Raw genomic sequence first — 6,359 nt, forward strand, 5'->3', positions numbered from 1 at the left:
ATATATACCTGGGCGTTTACCTTAACCACAAAAGACTAAACTCATACTCTTCCCCAAACTTACTTTTCTTTCTCTATTTATTCCCGACGCGGTGATGAGCATTGTTGTCTGCTTAAAACTAGAAACCCAGGGGCCACCCTAGACTCTTTCTTTTCCCTTTTTTCCCCTGTATCCAACACCAAGTCCAGTGATTTCTTCTTTTTAAACCCTCAAAACTTCTCAAGCCATATGCCTTCCTACGTATCTGCCTCTACCATCTCTCAAAGAATTATTACAAAGCCTCCAAGTTGGACTTCTGGCCTCCAATGATTCCAGAACAATCTTCCTAAAATACGAATTGGATTATGAGCTACTTCTCCTTGGAAGCCTTTGTTGACCTCCCATGGATGGATGCTCTTCTCTCCTCATCAGAAATTCAGGGCCCTGGGAAATGTAGACCCCAATCTCTCCCCGCTCCCTCCCTCCTGGCTTTAAGCCAGATCAAAGGGGTCTAGAGAATGTCTGTGGACCTACTGAGATCACAGGCAAAATGTCAGCCATATGCACGTTTTCTAGAAGTACTTGCAATCGTTGTCAAATGGCTCTCAAGGGTCCATGACGCAAACACAAGTTAAGAACTACTGCCCTGGGGCTTCCCTGGTGGCGCAGTGGTTGAGAGTCTGCCTGCCGATGCAGGGGACGCGGGTTCGTGCCCCGGTCCGGGAAGATCCCACATGCCGCGGAGCGGCTGGGCCCGTGAGCCATGGCCGCTGAGCCTGCGCGTCCGAAGCCTGTGCTCCGCAACGGGAGAGGCCACAACAGTGAGAGGCCCGCGTACCGCAAAAAAAAAATAAAGGAAGAATTACTGCCCTTCACGTGGCATTCCTTCACAGGCCAGACCCTACTCACCTCACACCTGGCTTGTCAGAAGTGTTCAAACACATGTGACCAGGACTTATGGTAAGAAACATTATATTTCTGTGTAAAACAGAACCAAATTTTTACAAAACAATTCTCATTCGACCTATGTCATAGACACTCTAATCTTTACTATTTTAGCCATTTCATTTTTTTTAATGCTGACTATGATCCCTTAAACTTATTTTACAGCCCATCCACCACGAATGGATTCCAAATCACAGTCTGAAACTTAGGTCTTGAGGCTGTGTCGTATTTGTGGTTCTCTATTATTTTTTTGGTCTCAATTCCCAACTGTCTCGTAAGCTCCTTGAGGGCAGGGAGCGTGACTTATACATTTGCAGTATTGCCCCAGGCACAGTCAGTGCCGTAAGAAAACAGCTGGAAGACATGTGGGGAAGAAACAAAGGACTACTTGGTGTAAAAACTGCCAACTACTTCAGGCATGGAGATGTGACAGTCATTATTTGGTGGAGGAGAATTCCCTGGATTGCATTTAGGGCAGGGGTCCCCAACCCCGCTGTTAGGAGCCGGGCCACACAGCAGGAGGGGAGCGGCGGGTGAGTGAGTGAACTTCACCTGCCGTTCCCATCACTCCCCAGCGCTCACATTGCCACCTGAACTCTCCCCTGCACCCCCGTCCGTGGAAGAACTGTCTTCCACAAAACCGGTCCCTGGTGCCAAAAAGGTTGGGGCCCGCTGATTCAGGGGAAGGGTGGGGTCTCTGTGGTGCTACGTTAGCACAATCTCTGTCTGCTTGAGTCTGTCCCTAGAACAGAAGATGCACGGACTTGTGTGGTAGGAAAAGCATTGGCCCACGCATAGCTCAGCAGAACGATAAGCCCTAAACGCTTTGAGATCTCTCTTCCACTAGACATAGGAGAAAACAATGAGTTACTAACGGAGTAAAAATGCTGCTTTGCGAAAGACACCAACAAGGTGAGGAAGGAACCTTTTTATTATTGTATCTGTCGATCAGTCTTTAAGAATCTGTTGTTCTCGGCTACATTAGCACTGGGCCAGGCAGAGGATTTTAAATACTTGGTGCCTGCCCTCCAGAGCTTGACAAACCAGCAGACGTGTGGAAACCGACAGATGGAAATGATTAAGGGCTAAACTGCTGGTGTGGACTCAGAGGCAAAAGTTCAGGAGGGGAGATCTCATGCTCGAAGGAGGTAAGCTCTTCATTCTAACCCAAAGCTAAAGCGCTGGTATTGTCTTGGTGTAAACATTAATATTGCAGGAAACCAGGGGCCAGATAAGCTGGAGGACCTTTGTCAACCACAGAGGCTGCTGCTATAGTGGCAAAGAGGCTGCCTGACTGGTCTGTTTGCGGAGGGCGGGGGTGGTCCCATGAGGGATGTCGCTCTGCATCACAGCCCGTGCGGCGCCCACCGTGAGAGAGCCCTTCTCTCTCCTGCACAGGTGCCCCTGGGCAGCCTTAAAGGGCTGGGCTGCTTCCCCGCTTGAGTGTCCCACCCAGAACCCCAAACCCCATCACAGGCAGACCTGGAGGCAAGCTCCTCAGCTGCTACAACCTCCTTGTTCCAAAGTGAGATAACAATCATGGTTGTCCTCAAAGGATGTCCTGAGATCGTGTCCATTCAGGACCCAGCGCATAGTACGCACTCAATAAACGCAGTCACGGCTGATTTGCGCTTCCTTCACTCCGTTGATTGACACGTATGCATTCCTGCGTTTGCCTCTCTGAACTGCCAAACAGAGTAAGGGCTTAGAGGGACACTGACGCAGCTAAACGGATGAACCCTAGCCCTGTAACACCCAGTACAATGGCACACACCCCGTGCGGGTCAGATCCCACAGACTGGAAGTGACGGCTATAATAGGAATAGTCCAGGTCCCAGGATAGGGGACGTGGGGAAATAGACTTGAATAAATACCAGCAGTTCATGTTCAAGTGCCATTTGGCTGAGACAACCACACACTTCCTTTACCAGAAGCACTTGCTTCTCCCTCCCCTACCCCTGCTCACCCCAATGGGACTGCTTGGAATCAGGGTGATTCACCCTCTGAACAGAGCAAGGGGGTATCCCTGGTTCACATCCTGCCCGCTGTATTGTTCAGAGGCCAATTCACTTTCTGCCCTCCAAGTCCAAAGGCATGAGAACAGGAGGAAATGTTCAGCTGGGCATGCTTTAATAAAACAAAATAAACTCAGCTACGAGTCCTTATGAAACTGCTCTCTGGGGAGCAGTTTCCCTGCCTCTGACATGCTCCCAGGAGAATCATGCTTTTAAAAGGAGACTTTAAATTCCCACCCTACAGTAAACACACTCTTTCAATCACACTGCAGCAAAAACGGCCAGTGAGCCACCGTAAGAAACCGCGGCCCCAATGTACGAAGGCACACACCCCACCTCCTTTCTCCATTCTAATAAACCGCCCTTGGGCCTTGGCTGGTTTTTTTGTTTTGGGGGCTTGTCCCAATGCATTGAAGGGCGGCCTACTCCCTGCACTTTTGTATTTGCATCGTGGACACCCTCATGCCGTTCAACACAAGCAATCCAATCGTGACACACAGCCGTCAGCTTGCCCCACTCCTAGGAGAAGATAAAGATGTGCATCCTCCCCATCCTGGCAGAGATGGGGCCCATCCTGCATGTGAAACAGTGAAAAACAAGATGCAGGGCCTTCCCCCAAACACAAGTGTGGCGAAGATGGCTGGGGGCCTGAAAGACCACTCTTTTTTCTTCCACGGCAGCAGCATTTTAACCTGGGCACACGGCTGCCCAGAATAAGATCACGTTCCGGCCTCTTTGCCGCTCCTTGGCCCCGTGAGTAAGTGCCAGTTAGTGGGGTGTTAAGCAGAGGTGGCCCATGGCTGCACTTTCGGTCTCTTTTCTGTCCTGTCGTCCTTCTTGCTGCCTGAAAGTGGGTGTAGCCATCGGGGACTAGAAGGAAGAAGGCCACTCCCTGGGGAGGGTGGGGTAGGGAGTCAGGGGAGCCTGGGACCCCAAGGATGCCATGGTCACTTCCCTCCGGATGCAGTTTATGTGAGAGAGAAATAAACGCCTATCTTGTTTAAGCCACTGTTACACTGAATTTTCTGGGCCGTGGAATTGAATCCTGCCCTAATTATAGCAGTTCTGTCCCAGAACAAAGTCACCACTGGAAATGGTGGGTGGGTCCCATCTGCTATGCCCATCCACCAAGCCACTGCCCAACGCAAGACCCTAACCATACAAGTCAGCACCCGGGCAGCCTGGTTTCCAGAAAAGCAGAGCCACCAGTTCATCCCTGCATCTGTCCAGCTATTTTGTGAGTCAAGACTCTGTGCCAGGTGGTGGACTGGCTGCTGAGCTGTAAACAGGACGGACTGGGCTCTGTCCTCCCAGGGATGCCTCTCATCTCACAAGGACGAGAAGCCAAGACCAGGGAACGTGATGGGGAGGTAAACACGAAAAGGGCAGCGACAGGGCACAGGGCTGGGACTCGGCCTGGTGAGGGGGCTGACACTGAAGGACAGCTGGCAGGTACGCTCACTTGTCCTACGTTCATCAGACGCACGTTCACGGGAGGAGAGAAGCGTGTGCAGAGGAAGCGTGGCTGCGCGGATGGACGGAGAATGTGCACGGAATCCGGATGGCGGACGCGGAGCCGCCGCCGCGGTGCTCGGAGGGCTCACGGAGGTTCCCGTGGTCTGTCGCCGGGCCACCTCTGCGCCGTGGGTGGCTGCGGAATGTCCTTTCAGCTTCTCCAAGTCTGGAGCAGGCGCGGATGCAGCTCTGTGAGGAGGCACCAGCTTCTCCGGTGGGCGCCGTGAGGACAGACGCGTGGTCCTCGTTCTCCCCTGCTCCGTGTCCCCTCCCTTCCCCAGCTGCCCGCCCTGCTCACCCACAGAGACCTCATGCCCCAAAGCCCCATCAGAGTACCGCCCCCATCCACATCCTCCCAGCTCCTCCGAGTGGCCCCAAGTTAGTACCCTCCTCTGATCCCCCAAACGTCCCCTTCCAGGGTTTCACCTCCCGGCTTCTCCCATGATGGTATAATAAACAAATCCTCTGATAAACCCCTTATTTTTTTGCTCTCGTGGTCATGCTGCTTCCCTATTCAGATCCTTACTACCAAATATCAGTGCTGTGACAATCAAAGAAGGGCCATAGAATCCTTGGGGATTAAAGGAGACTAAAAGAGACAGGACAAGGAAATGCGATGAATGATTCTGGACAAGATCGTACATGCGGGGAGCGGGGGATGTTATAACAAGATTATTGGGACAACTGGGAAGATGTGAATGTGGACTTCACGTTAGATCACAGTAGTGAAACTGATCATCATATTGTGGTAGCACAAGAGAAAATCCTTCTTCTTAGGAGATACTCGCTTCCTGAAGAACCCTGTGGTCTGCAACATAATCCCAAATGGCTCAGCAAAAAATACAAATAATACACATTCATAGGGAGGGAAGAAGCACAATGTGAACTTGTAAATCGGTGTGAAAGGCGTACAGGTGCTCCTTGTAGTATTCTTGCAACTTTTTAAAAGTTGAGGTAGAGTTGATTTACAATGTTACGTTAGTTTCATGTGTACAGCAAAGTGATCCAGTGTGTGTGTGTGTGTATATATATACACACACACACGCACACGAACACACACACACACACACACACACACACACATATGCTCTTTCAGATTCTTTTCCCTTATAGGTTATTACAGAATATTGAGTAGAGTTCCCTGTGCTCTACAGCAGGACCTTGTTGTTTATCTATTTTATATACAGTAGTGTGTATCTGTTAATTCCAAACTCCTAATTTATCCCCCCAACACCGCTATCCCCTTTGGTAACCACAACTATGTCTCCGAGTCTATTTCTGTTTTGTAAATACGTTATTTGTATCACTTTTTTAGAATCCACATATAAGTAATATCATACGACATTCGTCTTTCTCTGTCTGACTGACTTCACTTATCAGGATAATCTTGCAACTTTTCTGAGGGATGAATTTCTTTCAAAACACAAAGTAAAGAAAAACATTTTAAAAGTTAAAAAAAAAATAGGAAGTAGTCCAGAGGCAGGCATGGAGGTATTGCGAAAAGGAGAAGAATTTGGAACTCCTCAAAGATCACCAAGAAGGGAGGTGTCAAGTCTGTGAAGCCCCCAGAAGCTGGGTGACAGGGTCTCAAGGTCCCCCAGGGCTCTGGGCCCCAGCCTCCCCACACAGTGACCACCCCCCCCCCCCCCCCCCCGGCAAATTTGTTTGCCCTGCTATTTATAGAGCAATCACTTTCCTACATAAAGCCCCGAAATAGAAATGTTAAAAGAGCAGCTGGTGCCTCGCGGGAGCCTCATAAAACGTCTGTTTCCAAACAGCTTCCCTCTGTCATAAATATCTTGTAGCTCTAGCTCCCTCCTTCTTTGTCAGCAGGCACATTTGCATAAAAATGGGCCTCGGTTTATTAAGAATTTATCTCTCCCTGCTGTTTACCGCCTGCCTGAA

General features: G+C 50.1%; 1 long non-coding RNA gene across 1 annotated transcript; it reads left to right on the forward strand.

The window, feature by feature from the left end:
- The first annotated feature begins 2,049 nt into the window (after window positions 1–2,049).
- Window positions 2,050–4,699, forward strand: LOC309834724. The gene is made up of 3 exons (XR_014297880.1): window positions 2,050–2,072; window positions 4,199–4,309; window positions 4,420–4,699. It is a non-coding gene; the product is annotated as an uncharacterized lncRNA (long non-coding RNA).
- Window positions 4,700–6,359: the final 1,660 nt, after the last annotated feature.

This window comes from Grampus griseus (assembly GCF_964374135.1).
Source record: "Grampus griseus genome assembly, chromosome: 16".
NCBI lineage: Eukaryota > Metazoa > Chordata > Mammalia > Artiodactyla > Delphinidae > Grampus > Grampus griseus.